We start from the raw sequence: 20,089 nt of genomic DNA, 5'->3' as shown, positions 1-20,089 counted from the left end.
TAGACCCGAAACGCCAGCCTTCCTGCTCCTATGATGCTGCTTGGCCTGCTGTGTTCATCCAGCTCTACACATTGTTATCTCAGATTCTCCAGCATCTGCAGTTTCTACTATCTCAGACATCCAAATAGATGGATACTAAAAGGAAGGTTAAACTCAGCTAGAAGCATCAAGACTAACATTCTGCTTTACTCCTTACCAATAGTGAACATCAACCGAAGTCATTTGATTTTAAATACTCGCAATTGTAATTTAGGAGTAAATTTGAGATCCTTTTAATGTAAGTGATAACTTTAGTAAGAACCATTGCAATTTTCAAATCTTATGACCAAATTCTGCTCCTAAGTTCTGAGTTCCTATGACATGATAGAGACATCTATTTGCGATAGTTTGGACTTTTCTAGAAATAGCAGTGATGCCCATTATGCTTACTATCAGTTTTCTCTTGAAAAAAATGTAAAAAGCTTTTTTAAAATTTCTGCTCACCCTACACAAAAACCTGTAGTGATCATGTGATTTGAATTGGTCAAGAACGTTTGGTTGATAGACTACAATCCAACCTCTACATCTGGCCTCCTCTACATCGGGGAAACCAAACAGAGGCTTGGGGACCGCTTTGCGGAACACCTACGCTCAGTTTGCAACAAACAACTACACCTCCCAGTTGCGAACCATTTCAACTCCCCCTCCCACTCCTTGGACGACATGTCCATCCTGGGCCTCCTGCAGTGCCACAATGATGCCACCTGAAAGCTGCAGGAACAGCATCTCATATTCCGCTTGGGAACCCTGCAGCCCAAGGGTATCAATGTGGACTTCACAAGCTTCAAAATCTCCCCTCCCCCAACTGCATCCCAAAACCAGCCCAGCTCGTCCCCGCCTCCTTAACCTGTTCTTCCTCCCACCTATCCCCTCCTCCCACCTCAAGCCCCACCCCCATCTCCTACCCACTAACCTCATCCTGCCTCCTTGACCTGTCCGTCCTCCCTGGACCGACCTATCACCTCCCTAACTCCCCACCTACATTCACCTTTACTGGCTCCAATCCCGCCTCTTTGACCTGTCTGTCTCCTCTCCACCTATCTTCTCCTTTATCCATCTTCTATCCGCCTCCCCCTCTCTCCCTATTTATTTCAGAATCCCCTTCCCCTCCCCCATTTCTGAAGAAGGGTCTAGGCCCGAAATGTCAGCCTTTCTGCTCCTATGATGCTGCTTGGCCTGCTGTGTTCACCCAGCTCTACGCAGTGTTGTCTCAGATTCTCCAGCATCGGCAGTTCCTACTATCTCTAATCCAACCTCCATGTTCACTTTTAAGAGCCTTTTGAGTGTAGCCATGATACTTGTGTATAATACCTGATTAATTGTCTTTGAGCAGAAATACAAAGGGGACAGCTGAGATAGTAGAAGTAGTCAGGAGAGCTGTAAGAATGCATGCACATCAATAAAGTTATGTTCAAGAAAAAGCTCTGTGTCTTGATTCACCATCCAGCTTGGACAACTGTCGGTGTAAAAGTTGCTCAAGAAGACCAAGATAGAAAAATCATTCTGGCCTTTTCATTCTGATGATAGGCAGTGATAAGGTATAAGTACATTTCAGACATACTTATGAGATCTCAAAAGTGATTTTTGATTTGCTTGAGTATTTGAACAATGTAACGTGGAGATCAGTTGAACTAATTGGTTTCTTACTATTACCTACATTGCTTACATCTAGATTAAATTGTAGACACGAGTGCTTTGGATAACAGGCTTTATTCTATGCATAAATATAAAATCAAAGAATTGGCTAAACATACAACTGCAGCATTATACTTCTTGTTTTTAAGGGAAAGAAAGATGTTTGAACTATAAATAAATTAAGAATAATGGTGAGCAAGTGTAGCTGAGTCTACAAAAAGATCAGCCATGAACTTATTGAATTGTGGAGCAGGCTTGATGGGCCAGATGGCCTACTCCTGCTCCTATTTCTTATGTTCTTATGTTGATATTTGAGAATGTATTGAAATCATCACATTCATCCATCATTCTCTAGAATAACATTTATTTGTTTTCTGTCTGCAAAGTGATACTACCAGACAAGAAGCAGAGAGCTGAGGAATAGTTGCAGTTTTTAGCGTCAAAATTAACATAAGACATTGATAAATGGCAAATACATTCATACAAATGATTAAACCTATTTGTGCTTGACCAAATTGTTTTAATTAATATGTTTTAATAATACTTAATGCATATATTTTATTAGTGAAGTTTTATTTTGGTTTACAATATTTATATTTTTATTGTGCCTAACTTGTCTTAACAGAATGTAGCAATGATGTATCATTCACATTGGGTCTTTAACATAACTCAACTATCTGTGAAGTCTATTACTCTTTTAGAAGTAATGAGTGATGTGTGATGCATCATGGGTCTAATTTAGTTTGATGAAGTGGAAAATTCAGTATCTAAATCACATTATTGGTAGATAAGGAGGAATCTCAGGCACAGTTGTATCCATGAAGAAGGGTGAGGCCGGCCTTCACTATATATACATTTTTTATTAAAGTCGTAATAGGATGCATTTCCTATTCATCTTGTTACTATTTCAATCTTCAGCTTCACATACTTATCTACCAGCAAATCAAAGTGTAATATCCATCTGGTTATATTCAACAAATCTTGACTCAACTTTTATCAGTCAATATTCATTTAAATGGTTTATTAGTTAGTCATAACTGTGAATTGATCAAGAATTAAGGGAATTTTATACTTGTCCATCTCTTTTTATCTTTCCTTTATATTCCCCACTTTATATTTGCCAGTCTGTATTGCACTTTGTGTACACTATTTAAATCTCATTTACAGTTCCTGCCTCGTTCACCCTTGGTTTGATTCTGTATGCTTTAGTGAAAATTCTTCAATCAGTTGAAGATCTCCACTATTGTGTTCCCCGCATGCACATTTGCAGATTATTGGTAGAGGGCACTGCTCTCAGGACACTAACGTTGGATTAGATAATCCGCGGACAGTCTTGAGAAACATCTGGGGAGCTGATCAAGGTGAATGTCGAGTTGTACTTTTTCACACTGAGAGAAACATTCAGGCTGTACATATTTTCTAAAGAGTGGTCAGCTGTGTTTTCCAAAACTCAGTTCACAGGAAACTATTTGTTAGACAAAATTAGATAGAAGTGTATAGTTCAGTGCATAAATAAGCAATTCAGTCCAACAAACCCATGCCCCTCTCAGTCCTCATCATCCAGTGTTATCAGCATAAACTTCTACTCCTTTCTGCCTGGTGTTTACCAAAGTCTCTCTCAATTAGCCCCTGTTAGAAGGTGGGCAACAGTTGCCTGGCAGCCCTGTATAAGGGTTAGATTTGGGAATTGGATGTCTTTGGGTACTTGACAGGGTAGATGCAGAAATATAATTTCAACTTGTAGGAGAGTCTAAGACCAGAGGGCATAATCTCCGAATAAGGGGTTACATACTTAAGACAGATGAGGAGGCATTTCTTCTGTCAGAGTGTCATAAATCTGTGGAATCCTTTACCACAGAGGGCTGAAAAGGCTGAGCCATTAAGTCTATCCAAGGCTGACATAGACAGATTTTTAATCAGTAAGGCTATCAAGGCTTATGGGGATAAAGTAGGAAAGTGGTGTGAAGATGATTAGATTATTCATGATCTCAACGAATGGCCTACTTATGCTCCTGCATCTTATGGTCATATTCTCTGTGATCATGGATATGTCCTATTTCTGACATTGTTCCTGACTTCATTAATGGTGGGGACAATCTATTCAGTTTAAATGTGCAGGAATAGAACATGCTAAGTTGGGATCTCAAAATGCCTGATTGACCACTGCATTTAATGGATGCCAGTTTTCAGTGTTTGGTTTCACTTGGGCCCTTTGCAGAGCACCACTTGGATAGCTTTGACAGTATTGGTGTTAACAAGTCATTGTGTGTGTCTATGTTCCATTTTCATTTAGGTTTAAAATAGTTTTGAACTGGGTGAGCTGACATATTTGAGTGAGTGCTACAGCCCACACAAGAACTAACACCTGAACTTGCACTCTATGAGTAGCGTGACATTTATTTTGAAAATTCATCTTGCAGGAAAGAACAAGTAAACACAGGGGAAAATAAAAACAGTGTTAGTCAACTAAAACACTGCAGGACGAAAAACTTGTATTCATGTTTGAGGCTCATCATCAAAATCATTAGTAATAAATTTAGCTTGCAGACTGTCTCATAGGAATTCCCCCCCATCACTGTGTTAACCTTAGTATCTGAGGAGTTGTGTGCATACACCAATCTAAGGAATTCTAAATAGTGTTAAAGGATAACCATTATTTTATACCTGATAAACAGTAGGGCTCTGATGTGCATTTTTGTCTCCAGCTGAGTATTTTACGTGAATCAGCAATATGTATGTTATCCTCTGTGCCAGAAAACTGGGTATGGATAATGTGATATTGAATATTCAACAGACTTTCATTACAGTTGGTTATTGCACATAAACATTACATTCACAGGTGCATCAGTATGTGACTAAGCTATTAATAAGCATTGTTTCTTGAAGTGTGTTATGCTTCAGGTGATCGTAGTTAAGATGGAATATGTGACAGGTCAAATGGCATGATATAGCGATAATGCTATGAATACATCTCCTAAAAGGTAAATGGGCACACTGGATCTTTTCAAGGTTTACTGATGTACTGACTGAGAGATATAGCACAAGTTCAATAGTGTAAGGGATTCCAGATCCATGGGTCTCCAACAAGTACTGTACATTTAAACTCAGTTTGAAACTACAATATATTAATCAGTCAAATTACAATTTTGACATTAGCTATTACAGTACAAGAGAAACATTGTTCCAATCTTCATAAGCCTTGGTATTTGATGTGAAATTTTAGATTTTAACCAGCAACCATAATCAACGTGAACAATGAGTTCTTGTGGAGATGCCGGTGTTGGATTAGGGTGGACAAAGTCAGAAGTCACACCACACCAGATTATAGTCCAACAGGTTTATTTGAAACCACAAGCTTTTGGAGTCTTCATCTGATGGAGGAGCAGTGCCCCAAAAGCTTGTGATTCCAAATAACCCCATTGGACTGTAACCTGGTATTGTGTGACTTCTGACTTTCTTTTCACCTCTAATATTGCTATAACTTCAGATCCTAATTACGTAAATATTTACTACTTAATAAGTATACTTAATGTTTGGTTCTTCAATACTCTTTTGATTATTCAAAATCATGTTCATAATTGGTATAGGCTGAAAATTCAGAACCAAATTTTGTGTAGGTACCCAATTGTACTCTCTTGAGCATGGGCTGAACTTTGTCATTAATAGGGAAGTTATGCTGTATCTGCCAGAAGAGGGAGAGATCCCATTTTGGCAGACAGCAGGATCTTGGGGAGTGTATTACTGCTGGCAACCAGTGAAGAGCCTGTTGCCAGGTCCGACATCCAATCAAGGATGAACTGCTGGTTTAATCAGAAGGTTTGTGACCTCAGCAGTGACACTGTTGGTGGCAACAAGTAGTAGGGCTTCAGCTCCAGGGAGAGGATGCCTCAAATGGCGGGCACACGAAAATAAGCAGGGCAGAGGGAATGCTGTTGCTAGTGAGGTAGGCCTGATCATTGGAGAGAGGGCTCACCATTGTTTGCATCATTGTTGTGTAGGCAACTGCTTCCATGTTAACCCATTGTAAGTCATGGAGTGATCATAGCTATCCACTCTACCTCTAACATCCACTGGCGTACCTCCAGGGGACACCAGGCAGTGTTCCCATGTGGTGGTAGGCCAGCGCACTCTGGACAAATCATATGGCGTATGCAGGAGAATGTAAGGTTCCCCACCCCTCCCATCTGACTCTTTTATCTGCCATTTTGTCAGCCCTCATGCACCCTGATCCATCAGGTAATGTCAGTCATGGTGTCTACACTGCCTTCAGAAATGAAGGCTTGAAATATCTTGATCTTATTATGATGGGCAGAATATTTTGCAGAAGCTTGGAGGTAAGCAGAAACCACTTTATTTTTGCATAAAGAGGCGTAAGGGATAAAACCAGATGGCATTTTCCTGTATTTGATGCCACTAGTAAAGATGATAAGTACTGTTTCAAAGTAATTGTAGATAGATTTGGATTACAACATTGAGCATGAGAAATATGTTTAATGCTAAATTTCACACTCAAGAAAAAAGCATTGATCAATGTTGAGTAAATTTCCAAAATGGCCACATCTTGAATATGGATCCCTCCATTGTTGTGATTAGAATAATGGATGATCAAGTCAGTGCCATATTATGAAGAGAAAATGCCATTGATTGACAGAAAACAATTGATTTTTTCACAGTAGCAGAAGGCAACAAAGTCAGTTACAATACCAATAAGATATTAGTCATGTAGAACTGTCACTTTACACAACAGAGGGAGTCCAATCAGATCAGGCTAGTCAGCACAGATAAATTGCAATTACTGTGTTAAATCATATGGCGAAATTATGTCCATGGTGAATATAGTGAAGAAAGAAAAAAAGAAAGTAATATGCTAAAGTATAGAACTTACGCTTTAGCAGGCAAGGAAAGAATATAAGAAAGTTCCCCTTGTGAAAAACAGTAAAATAAATTAAGCTAATTTTCTTTGATTAGATTCAGCCAAGAGATGATGTTTCATGGACTGTTAATCTCAAATGGCAACTATTTGAAATGACAGTGGTGTCAAATGCATAAACGAATTAGCACAAAATTCATCAATGTAATGTGATAGATTATGGTCAAAGCAACTATCTGATAGGAAAGTATAATGTGCTGTGCAAATATAAAGCCAAAGTCTAGAATTTCAAATTCGTAATCAAGCATAGGTGGTCAGAAATTACTGAGCAGGTCAGACAGCATCTGGGGATAGTAAAACAAAATTAACATTTCATGTCTGTGAATTTTTATGAGACTTGATCTAATGAAAGGTCACAAAATGTGGAATGTTAACTTTGCTTTCCAAAGTGGGAAAATGAGATTGAGTACAGGAAGGTGTTGCATGCAATAGTGAGAGTGGCAGAGCTTGAGCTTTGTTGTGAGATAGATGCAGGAGCAGAGATAGAGCACCCTGGTTGAGCGGAAGAGGTTATTGACCTTCTGTATGATTTGGTGGCTGTTGTTCTGTACTCTAGAGATGGCATTGACCTGGGTAACAATCCCATACCAGGTTGGCAAGGTCTGGTGTGACTTCCTCTGCCAATCCTCTGGGAAGAAGATGTTTCTTCTCTGGACCATCCCATGCTGCAAGACATCCAGGTCCTTGTTGGAAAATCATGGTGCCATCTTTCCCTTCTCAAATATGTTTAGCTTCTGTCCCTGGCTGAGCAGCGCAGCTTTGGAACGCCAATATTCATCCAGGTGAACAGCTTTCAAAGATGGCATAGGTGCGACCTAAGGTTTCAGCAGATATCCACTGAGTGATAAGCTGTTCTGGGAATGGCACATGGTAAACTGTGGTGGATATCAGGCATGAGAGATGACATTGGGGCATGGTAGGTAATTCATGAAACAAGTTTGGTGAGATAGGTCAAGAGATTTCCCTAGGCCTCATGACGTTAAACCCTCCAAAACTCTTGGTGCAATTTGGATTTGGCCAAATAACAAAAAAAATCAGCCCTCTTTCCAGTTACTTCCACTGCAGACGATACAAAGATTGGTGGAGTTGTGGATAGGGAGGACGATTATCAGATGATACAGCAGGATATAGATCAGTTGGAGGCATGGGCAATAAAATGGTAGATGGAGTTTAATCCGGACAAATGTGAGGTGATACATTTTGGAAGGTCAAGTACAGGTGGAAATTATACAGTGAATGGCAGAACCCTTAGGAGTATTGATTTACAGAGGGATCTGGGTGTGCAGGTTCACAGATCACTGAAGGTGGCACCTCAGGTAGATATGGTAATAAAAAAGGCCTTTGGAATGCTTGCCTTCGTTGGAAGCGGCATTGAGTATAAGGACAGACAAATTATGCTGCAGCTTTATAGAACTTTAGTTAGGCCACACTCAGAATACTGTCTACAGTTCTGGTAACCACACTATCAGAAGGATGTGGATGCTTTGGAGAGGGTACAGAAAAAGGTTTATCAGGATGTTGCCTGGTATGGGGGATTTTAGCTATGAAGAAAGGTTCATAGACTGGGTTTGTTTTCACTGGAACACAAGAAGTTGAAGGGCGAACTGATAGAAGTTTATAAGATTGTGAATGGCATAGATAGAGTAGATGGTATGAGGCTTTTTCCAAGGATGGAGGGATCAATCGGGGACACAGGTTCAAGATGCGAGCAGGGAGGTTTAAAAGAGCTGTACAAAGCAAGTTTTTCACAAACAGTGCGGTGAGTGCCTGGAATGCCCTCCCAGAGGAGGTGGTGGAAGCAGGCACACTAGCAGCATTCAAGAAATACCTGGACAAATGCATGAATAGGAAGGGAATAGAGTGACACGGACCCTGTAAGTGAAGCCAGTTTTAATATGGAAGGGCGCAGTGTGTTGGCACAGGCTTGGAGCACCAAAGGGTCTGTTCCTGTGCTGTATTCTTCTTTGTTCACTGCTGGCATAAATATACCAGTCTTCCAGGTTCACCAGGTTGGCTAGTGATATTTAGCTATATCTGGTGCTGCCCCTGACATGTTCTCCTACACTCCTCATTGAACTAAGATTGTTGGCAAAGATCGATTGAGGGATATGCTGCACCGAGAGAATACAGATTATAGCCGTACACAATTTTGCTGCTGTTAAAGGTGCATAACATCTCATGGGTGCCCAGTTTTGGGACACTGGATTTGTGCTGTCACATTTAGCACAGTAGCTGTACCACAAAACATGACGTTGTCAGTTTGATGTGTAAGGACTGTAGCTTTTCTGTTTTGTGCTTTGTAAAAGAAAAAGTGTGGACTGAAATGAGAAAGTTGTTTTAAAACCAGTGTTCAAAAGGGTGGCTACATATTTTGAAAGCAAATAACGTCACACCCATTAAAGACTTCATGTAAACAACTATTTGAACAAGCAGTAATTTAAGTTTGAATTTCAGATGATTTGGAGCTGAGGGAATGTAGAGATGCAGCTTTTGGAGGCAACAAAAATTTGATTAATCTCTGCACCAGTATCCAGTTATCAATTACAGAGACCTGTTTTTTTTTGCCTGCCAACAACTGTGTAATTGGTTCTCAGGCTTGGAGCCGGGAACAAGTTACAAAGAGAAAGGGAGAGAGAGAGAGAGAGAATGAGAGAAAGGGAGAGAGAGAGAGATGTTTGGTCCTTCCCTTACTTGGGAGCGGTCTCTTTGTTCTCTGCATGCAAAATAACTTTCAACTTGAAGAAAACCAGGTTTTTGTAAGCTATCATTTTTAACTAATATGCCTGAAACTTTTTTTCTGTATAAGTGAACCAACCACTTTGATTCTTAACAATCAGTGGAAGCATCTAGGGAATAACAATTGAAGTAACTTGCTAGCCAGTAGAAGTGTTATAAAGATCATTTTAACATCAGAATCAGGAATAAAGACAACTAAACTGTCTTTCCACATTTTCCCTCTGTTCACAGCCTATTTTACCTTCTTTGTTTGTCTCTGTGTATAAGAAGGAGAAGATAAAGGAATCAGAGTTTTAATTAGTCGGTTATATGCTGATAGTTTATAACTATTAACTATAGCTAGAGTCTTAATGACTTATAATAAATCAAGGCTGCATCAAGACTGAGTGTGGCATCAAAGACCCCTAAGCAAAACTGGGAGTGATGGATACCAGATGGAAAACTCTCTGCTGGTTGGAGTCATACTTGACGCATAGGAAGATGGTTGTGGTTTTTGGAGGTCAGTCATCTCAGCTCTAGGATATCTGTGCAGGAGTTCCACAGGTCGAGTCCTTGGCCCAACCATCTTCAGCTGCTTCATCAATGACCATTCCTCCATTGAACGGTCAGAAGTGGGGATGATTGTTTATGGTCATGCAATGTGTAGTTCCATTCGCAACTCCTCAGATATGGAAGCAGTCCATGTTCAAATGCAACAAGATCTGGAAAATATCCATTTGTGCCACACAAATACTAGGTAATGATGACCTCTAGTAAGAGACAATATAATTATCGCCCCTTGACAGTCTGTGGTGTTATCATCACTGAATCCCCAATTATCGACAACCTGGGGGTTACCATTTACCAGAGACTTAGCTGAACTCGCCATGTAAACACTATGGCCACAAGAGCAGGTCAGACGCTAGGAATACTGCAGTAAGTAACTCACCTCCTGACTGCCCACAGTCCACCATCTATAAGACACAAGTCAGGAGTGTGATGGAATGCCGCCCAGTTTCCTGGAGGGGTGCAGCTCCAACAACACTCAAGAAGCTTGACACCATCTAGGACAAAGTAGCCCACTTGATTGGCACCACATCCATAAGTATTCACTCCTTCCACCACCGTTGCACAACAGCAAGTGTGTATACAATCTACAAGATGCACTGCGGAAATTTACCAAAGATCCTTAAATAGCACCTTCCAAACCTGTGACCCCATCCATCTAGAAGGACAAGGGCAGCAGATATATGGGAGTACCGCTGTCTGCACGCTCCTCTCCAAGCCACTCACTTTCCCGACTTGGAAATATATCACCGTTTCTTTGCTGTCACTGGGTCAAATTTCTGGAATTCTCTCCCTAAGGGCATTGTTTGTCAACCTACAGCATGTGGATTGCAGCGGTTCAAAAAGGCAACTCACCAATACCTTCTGAAGGGAAATTAGGGATGGGCAATAAATGCTGGCCTGGCCAGCGACACCCTCATCCCGTGAATGAATAAAAGATAACAGTCATTCTTGTTCAGTAGAGAAACATTGTCCGTTCTTTAGATCAACTTGGGTCTGAAATTCAGGTAACTTGGGGAACTTTACATACTTTAAAAAATCTTTAACTTCTGTGATAACTCCAATAATAGCAGGGTTCAATTTCCAGTGTGCTACCCTAGTTAGTTAAAACAGAAGATTGGCGTAATAAAGTCGTAGAAACATACCACTCAATCAATGATGTCGAGATGAACTGTTTTTTGAAGGGCTTCAGTAACTTCATATAAAAAGATGTTTTTAACATGAACAGTAGAAATTATGGAATCAAAACTGTTGGTTTTTTACCAAATTGTGGTAAAGGTGTAACTAGTGGATTGTTTTTTGATCACGTCTGCATGAAGTACCTCAAAACATTTTCTGCAGATTGTATTTTCCAAGTCTAGCACTCTCTAGCGACTTAAGTGCAGTCCTTTGATAAAAAAGATGTGCACCCATAAAGGGAGGGAAGCTGTGACACTTAGCAGCTGCTTGTCTTATGGGTAGGCTTTGAAATTACATTAGGGCTTTGCGAAACTGTACGGTTGCCTCACACACTTTCAAACCAGTGGATATGCCACCACTGTTAAATTCATCACATACTGTACAGCTGTGGTGGGGAAAGAAGATAAGAGCTAACTGCGTCAGGGCACATTAATTCCATGCTCATTTTACAGTGATCCATTGTGTCCAAATGTCGAGTTTACATTACTACATATGAGGCTGTGTATTGTGCCTTAGTTGAGTCATTCTGAGTTTTTCTGCAGCCTGTGCTGCACTGAAACTCAGAAACTCAGTTCAGTGCCACCTCTCTGCCTCCTACGTTTTGCTATAATTGCTTTTTAATTATAATCTAATATTTATTTGTATAAAATCTCAAGTGAATGCAGGGCCTGTTAGTGAGACACATTTGCACATTCCAGTTGTCCGTTATGCAGCTCATCGGTTTACGAACATTAACTGCTGGTGTGATCTAATTTGGATGAAAGCACATCCTTTTTCTGAGATAACTTTGTGTTCACTGCTTGCATTGGCTGAATTTCCCTTGATGGGCTATTTATGAGACATCACTTCTTTTTTTCTTCTAAATACATCATGTTTCTGCTGACGCTGAAGCACGATTAGAAAGAGAGTTCTCAGAAATGGTCTCTGCCATTTCATCTTCCACTTTGTGTAAAACTTCAATATTCCTAAATCTATGTTAGAACTGTAAGAATTAGGGATAAGCCATTCAGGAGAATCTCTACAGTGTGGAGGCAGGCTATTTGGATCATCAAGTCCACAATGACCCTCCAAAGAGCACGCCACCTAGACCCACCTCTCTAACCCTGTAAACCTGCATTTTCCATGGCTAATCCTCCTAGCCTGCATGTCCCTGGACTCTGAGGGGCAATTTAGTGTGGCAAATCCACCTAACCTGTGGACTATAGGAGGATCTTTAGACTATAGGAGGAAACCGGAGCACCCAGAGGAGACATACGCAGACATTGGGATGAAGTGCAAACTCCACACAGACAGTCGCCTGAGGGTGCAGTCAAACCCGGGTCCTCGGTGCTGTGAGGCAGCAGTGCTAACCACTGGGCCACTGTGCCGCCTTAAATGTTTCTACGTAGTAAAGGTGAGAGATGTTTGGAATTCTCTTTCACAAGTGACAGTGAATGCTGGATCAGTTATTAATTTTAAATGTGAGGCAGATAATGTTTTGTTAAGTGAAGGTATTAAGGGATATGGGCCAAAGACAGGTGTATGGAGTTAGACCAAATATCAGCCATGATTGTACTGTATGGTGGAACATGTTTGAGGGGCTGAATAGCCTACTCCTGTTTCTACAAGAATTCTTTCTTGTATCCTTCAAGATCTCTAACTCCTGAATTTGAGATATTTCAGATGTTATGTGCAATTCAGTAGTTGAAGCCTTATTTGAAGCTTCCCTTACTTTCATTGGGAATTGAATCAGACAAGGTTCTGTTCCTGCTGTCTATATATAGAAAGGAATTTATTTTTCTCACATGGTTTCAGTTGCTGTTGCTGCATTTCCTTCATAGGTTCTGTGAAGTAAGTAAATAACAATAGCTATTTTTGTTTTACTTTCATGAATAAAAGGATTATTCCCCTTAATAAATATCCCCCAAACTCGAGGGTACAGAAAGGTCTAACTTCTTTGCATCCACAAGATGAGTGTTGAATTCCTTTTCTGCCTGTCTCCTGAAAGACCAAACTAAGATCCAGAATGCCTTCAGGGGGTTTGTCACTTTCAAGATTAGCATTTTCTAATCCTGCATTTGTAGCTTCTGTTTTGAAAGTAATGGAGCTTCTACATTACCTTTCTCTCGGGATTTAGCAACAATGATTCCTGGTGCACAGACAGGGCTTCAATGACTCCAGTGTCCACTAAGCAAAGAATATTTAAAGTTACACACACAGCTCCACTTAACAAAGAAATAGTCTACGTAGGAATGGTTTCTGTACTCTCTCTTCATCATCGCAAATTGCAACATCTGTCCTTTCACTCTGATTTTAATACTGCTTCTGACCCAAGGTTGAATGGAGGACCTTTCAAGAATTGTCTTTTAGTTTATCCAGAGTGTACCTCTGAAAAAAATCACCACATCTGCCCTTATATCCGATTTAGTATTTGGTTTTCCATCACTAACGACGATGACTGCAAACTAAGATGCATCTTGTGTGTATGTGCATTTAGAGGAGTCAAAGTCTCATAATGGACATGTCATATACCCCAGCCTGTGTGTCCTCTACTGCTGTGACTCCTGCTGACTTTTGTGGTCAACATTTAGTTTCTCTCCTTCAGCAGTGACATGGTCTCTCCCTTGCACTTGTGACCCCTTATAAAACTGGCTGGGTTGGGTTCCAGCTAATAGGGTTTCTTCATTGCACTGACTACACTTTGTTTCTTTCAGTGAATTGATCTTGGTGAATCTTCTGAGTTCCCACTTTTTCCACATCTTTGTCAATACTTACAATTTTTTTGTTCTGTTTTACACACTGCAGTTGATCATTTTTCCATTTTCTTGCTGCATACTCTGCCATGGATTTCCTCTGATGGTTTTGCAGTTTTTATGCAGGCTTATCCTCTTCATGGTTTAGTGCTGAGATGGTCCTTGAAGTCCGTCACTCAATTCTTCCTATGACTGATGAACATCTCTTGACGCATTTCCACTGTTTCAGGGGTGGGATCATTGAGAAGGCGTCATGGTTTATCTGCGACACTGTACCACCGTTGAGCTTTAATTTTGGGTCTTATTGCTGATCATCCTCAGTTCCTTGGGCCTTGTCACCACTGATACTATCGAGTGGTCAGTCTTATGAATGAATGTTAAAAAGCTTAATTATTGTGATTATTATTTATAAGGCATAGCATGAACAAGCATCCTGTTGGATTCTTACAGACTCAGACCCCAGCTCCATAGGATGTGCCGTCACAATATATTTCTTTTGCACCTACTCAGTAGTTATCCTTAGAATAAGGATACAATTAACAAATTACTCTACACACAGCAGGAGACAAATTATAATCAAGGAGTTTAATTCAGCAAATTTCACTATGATGCAGAAAAGCTGAAGGCAGAAATTGTGACAATGAGGCATAAAAGTTTGTAGACTGTAATTGTAAGTGAAAGATTTCTTAATTGATTGTAGCAGCAAGTCTCAAACTGAATAGCTTCCCTTTTCAGTTTTTTTTTCTGTTGTAGTTAGCTGTCCCTTGTGAACTTGTTTTTCAATTTTCTTAAGATCATTATTAATGTTGCTCATGCCCTTCAGCGTTCGTACAATCAAAGATTATTTGTCCTGTTGCTTTGAAAATGCCTAAAGTAAAGAATTCCTTTAACCAGAAATTAATGTTGTCATACAGCTGCCATCTGGCTATTGTGATGGAGTGAAAAAGATTAAAGCCATAATTTGATTTTAAAAAAGACACTACCACTTGATTTGTCTTTCACTGTTTTATGTTCTATGATTTGAACAAATTGGCAGTTTATATATTTAGAAGTTTAGACATAAAAGAAAGGTTGAATCTGTCATTAAAACAAAATTGCTGTGACGTTAACATTGTTTCCTTATGATGGGACTGGAGTTCAGATGGATTACCTTTCTCCTTCTAAGTTTATTTTATCTAAAGCCAAAGGTTAATTTGTGAAAGAAAAGAGGTTGATCATTTTGTTTCCAGTCGTCACAAACAGAAGCAAAAGACAAATCATTAATTAAGCAATGTTTTTCAGTTTCAATTAATTCTTCAATTCAATGACCAGGGGCAAGAAATTATGTATATTGCAAAAGCAGTTGTAAAAGACATAGTTCACTGTCAAATTAGCGTGCCTTTTTAAAGAAAAATTAGCAATAGAGTCAATATTTCTATCGCATGAATGAAGAGCAAAATTTCCTAAATCGTTTTCTATCTGCATTTATTAACTTGCTAATTTTTAGCTGTTACAGTAGTTGCTATTAAGGCCTATAATTTTCTGTCCATGCTATTTTTAGTGCACTGGTTAATGTCTTTGTAATAAATTGCTGCCTGTACTGACAAAATACCTCAAATAATGAGTTAGAAAACAGACTGAAAAGGAAATTAACCCCTTAATATTTGCAATGGTAGCCCAAGGAATAAACAATTTAAGGACCTTGTTTTCATGTCAGGTGTATTTCCGTTTCTGTGGAATGTGATGACAATTTGTCACTGTTCTGCAAACAACGTTAAGTGTAACTCGACTTGGCTACTGCTGGTGCAGTACATTGAATCAATTATTGGCTATGGTAGCATAATGTTTATAATGGTGGGCTACTAATCCAGGGCCTTAGATTAATAATTTAAAGGATGAGTTCAAATCCCACTATGGCAGTTGGGGAATTTAAATTTTGTTAATTACATAAATCCACTATTAACAGTGATGTTGACCACGAGCCAACTGGTTGTTCTAAATATCCAAATTGCTTATTCATATAATTTAGGCAAACAAATCTATCTACTTTTTCCTTCTGTATTTTCTTGCAATATAAGTGTTGTTGGCGAGGCTAGTATTTATTGCACAATGCAAAATGAAACATCAACTCAACGTTTTGGCTGAAGATTGTCCACTACAATCCACAGCAACATGTGACAACGACAAAAATGTGATTTTACCTATTGTTTGTTGGGTTGTTTAACACTTATTCATGTGGTTTCAGCTGTTTTACTTGCATTTTGTCCTGTGTTGTAGCTTCACTAGGTTAGTATCTCTTTTTGGTTCTCCTCCAGACATAATTCCCTACGTTCTACATTAAACCAGTGTGGACCCCTGGCTTGATAATGATAGTAGAGTGGGGAAAATGCTGGACTGTGCAGATTGCGCTTGATTCCAATTTTGCTGCTGCATATATCCCACGCAAGTTATGGAGGCTTGCATGCCATAATGCAACCATTTGTGACATGTTTGACCTACCGATTAGACAGTCCATACCCATGAATATTGATGGAGGAATCTGGGACAGTGACTTACTCAATGAATCAGACATTAAATCCATGCCAGGCTGATGCTTGACTGAGATAACAAGGTGTAGAGCTGGAGGAACACAGCAGGCCGGGCAGTATCAGAAGAGGAGGAAAGCTGATGTTTTGAGTCTTGACTGATCCGTGTGATAGCTCTTCCAATTTAGTCACAAGCTCCTATATGGTTGTAAGATTTACATTCAGTTTTTCTTTAGAAGTTTAATATAACTCAGTTATTTACTAAGTTATTTGATTGAGTGGTTAAAAGTAAACTCTCTGGCTGTGTGTCTGAATTCACCAGGAAGATCTTTATGAATCAGATGGATTTCTAGATCATTTTGTTTGTTTCACGAGGCATTTAGTATTTTGTTTTAATTTATAAATTTGATGTAAATCCCCCCAGCTGCTATGTGATTTGAACTCTATCTCCAGAACTTTTGCTCAGGCGTATAGTTTATTTGTAACATTACCAGTGAGCTAGCCATCCCTGTTATGTTCTCATGACTCCAGAGCCAAAGCCATATGGCTAATTATTGATGGGCTTCTTACTTGGTTTAGAAAGTCACTTAATTGCTACAGCTATTTATTCACGACTGCGCTCTTATTGGCAATTGCAGATAGCCAGTGTTGACCTTGTCAGAGGTGGCTACATCCTATGAATTAATAAGATAAAATTGACTAATATCATAGCTCATTTCTTGAATATTTATGAAAATTAAAATTTCTCTGTTTTAGCGATTGATAATGCACTCTAAAACTTATGCCATTTTTCTTCCAATTCCACAACTCTGTCCATTTTAGTTCTGCCTTGATTCATTCTTGAGATAGATGTAAGAGTTTTGAGAGTTTGTTAGTAAACCACAACCCTAAACTAGTTTGAGAACCACTGGACAGATTTGGTTTGCTCAAATCTGTGGAGGAGAATGGCAGTTGGCTTGAGGAAAGGCATGTGTGGGCTTCCAGTATCACTTTGCCTCACAAGATGGCGGTCAACTCGATATTAAGAATTGCTTGTTGTGACTCAGAAACTTCCAACTGGAGAGGCTGCCTCAGCCATATTTGCTACAGAAGTTGATGCTGGCCTGGAAAGTTGCACAATTTTTACTGTCCTTTCTATGGTCAGGTGAGGATTCCATTTCTGCTTTTCTCTTTAAATGCACTTCCGGTCAGCTTCGTCAGGCCATGGCTATTGGCTACTGTCTCTCAGCTGTTAGTGTCAATGCTCATCATCTTCAAAACTCTCCTGCAGCTTCCCTTGTATTGGAGGTCATAGGTTCTTGATGAGTAAGGGGATCAAGGGTTATGGCATGAAGGCTGGAGAATGGGGTTCAGAAATATATCAGCCATGATCGAATGGCAGTGTGGACTTGAAGGGCCAAATGGCCTAATTCTGTTCCTATATCTTATGCTATTATCATCTTAATACTCAGAGAGCGATTCTTTGCTGAGGATTAGTCATGCCCAGTAAAAGCACATCATATTCCAAACTTTATATTCAGACTTTATCACGACAGAATTTTCTAGAACAGCCTATTTTTTAAAAAGAAAATGAGCATCAAAAGGCTTCTACGATGACCCTTCAGGGGAGATGACTTCTGTAACTTTTGTACTGAATGCCTCAAGTCTCCAAAAAGTTCTTAATTGATTCGCCCCATGAACGGATAAACCAAGACAAAAAGCATCTTTGGAACTCACACCATCTAATGTTGCAGACTTACTGAAAACTCAAAATCTGTGCACTTCCCGACTTACCATCTCTGAACCAATAAAATCCTCAATATGTATGAATGACAAATATTCTACTCTCCATTTTGTAGCAATGGATTCTGACCTGAAAACATTCTGTGTGAAATGTAGAATTATCGGCTATATGATGGAAATTGACTCCAAATAACAAGTTGCAAATAATAAATAACCCAAGAGTCAGGAGGGAAACAGACAGTCTGTATGCAACAACTGTAGAGAAAGCAGCAGAAAGATTTGCAATATATGTGCTTTACAAAATCTGCCTTATTCCTTTGCTAATCCATCAATACAGAAGAGTAAACCCGTATATATTTAAATTGTTACGTGTCACTGAAAATTGTTTCCTTTTGTATGGTCAAAGTCATCTCAAAGTTTTACAGTTAATAGAGTTTGGGAAAGGCTAAGCAAAAAGATATTTTTCAGGGTTAAATTTGTTACAAGGTTTTCTAAATTAGATTTTCCCAAAGCTGTAATTTGGGAATTTCGTAAAAGTAGTAGTTATTATCTAAAATTAATTATTCATGTGAATGTTTCTAGAAAAGTTCTAACTTAAAATATGTTAAGTAGACAGATCAAGTACTTGGCCTTATCCAGTTGAGTTTTGTCACTGGTATTTCATAGAATCCCTTTGATGTGTAAGGAGGCCATTCAGCCCATCAAGTCTGCACCAACCCTCTGAACAGCATCCCATCCACACAAAGCCTCCCACCTGTAACCCGACATCTACCCTGGCTAATCCACCTAACCTACACGTCCCTGAATACTATGGACAATTTCAGTGTGGGCAATCCACCTAACTTGTACATCTTTGGACTGTGGGAGGAAACTGGAGCATGGGGAGAACATGCAAACTCCACACAGTCACCTCAGGCTAGAATTCAGCCTGGGTCCCTGGCACCATGAGGCAGCAGTGCTCACCACTGAGCCATCGTGCCACCCATAAGGTGAATCCATGTTCCTGTTTGATCTACTGATGAGGAGACAGTAATGCAAGTTTTGGGATTAGACAAATTGGTGGAAGTTATATTTTATTTATACTTGTGTTGAACCTTATTGTAACTCTTTCTTGCTTGTCGCCAGTGCCATAATGGGATTGCAGACTTTTCTCTTTTACCCAGATAAGCAAGTACATTTTTTCAATTTCCATTGCCTCTGCACGGTTCTCATCTCATCTGAGGCTGTGTATAAATACATATGCAGACAGAGATACACTTATTTGTCAGGACACGCATTAAAGGCTTCTGCTTACCTGAAATTCAGCGTGTTTCCTGAAGGCACCATGCCTTGATGCTGTGCTTAGCTCATGTAAATTGTTGACTGTTTGGTTGTTTCCTTACTCGTCAAAGTTCAAACCTTTCAGGTGAGACATAGCATGTTTGTCTACAGAGAACTGTGCCTCTGTGTGTCTGTTTTCTCCACATTTAGAGAAGCATCGAATACAGACTCAGAGTCTTGGATTTTCACAGCACCTGGAGGCCATTTGTCTCATTACACCCATACTGTGTCACTGACAGAGTTCTCCATTTCAGGTGAGTTGGCTTGTTGAGATGGCTGTTTGACAATGCAGACTGATGCCGATAGTGTGGATTCAATTTCTGCACAGCTGAGGTCACCAAAGAAGAGTCCCACCTTCTTAAGACAACAAGGTGCAGGGCTGGATGAACACAGCAGGCCAAGCAGCATCATAGGAGCAGAGAGGCTGACGTTTCGGGCCTAGACCCTTCATCAGAAAAGGGGGAGGGGAAGGGGTTTTTGAAATAAATAGGGAGAGAGTGGGAGGGTGATAGAAGAGGGATAGAGGAGAGGATAGGTGGAGAGGAAACAAACAGGTCGAAGAGGCGGGGATGGAGCCAGTAAAGGTGAGTGTAGGGAGGGAGTTAGGAAGGGGATAGGTCAGTCCAGGGAGGACGGACAGGTCAAGGGGCCGGGATGAGGTTGGTCGGTAGGAGATGGAGGTGCGGCTTGAGGTGGGAGGAGGGGATAGGTGGGAGGAAGAACAGGTTAGGGAGGCAGGGACGAGC

Source organism: Rhincodon typus, chromosome 27 (genome assembly GCF_021869965.1).
Source record: "Rhincodon typus isolate 14 chromosome 27, sRhiTyp1.1, whole genome shotgun sequence".
Taxonomy (NCBI): Eukaryota; Metazoa; Chordata; class Chondrichthyes; order Orectolobiformes; family Rhincodontidae; genus Rhincodon; species Rhincodon typus.
The sequence above is the reverse complement of the archived record's forward strand: the minus strand, read 5'-3'. Positions refer to the sequence as shown.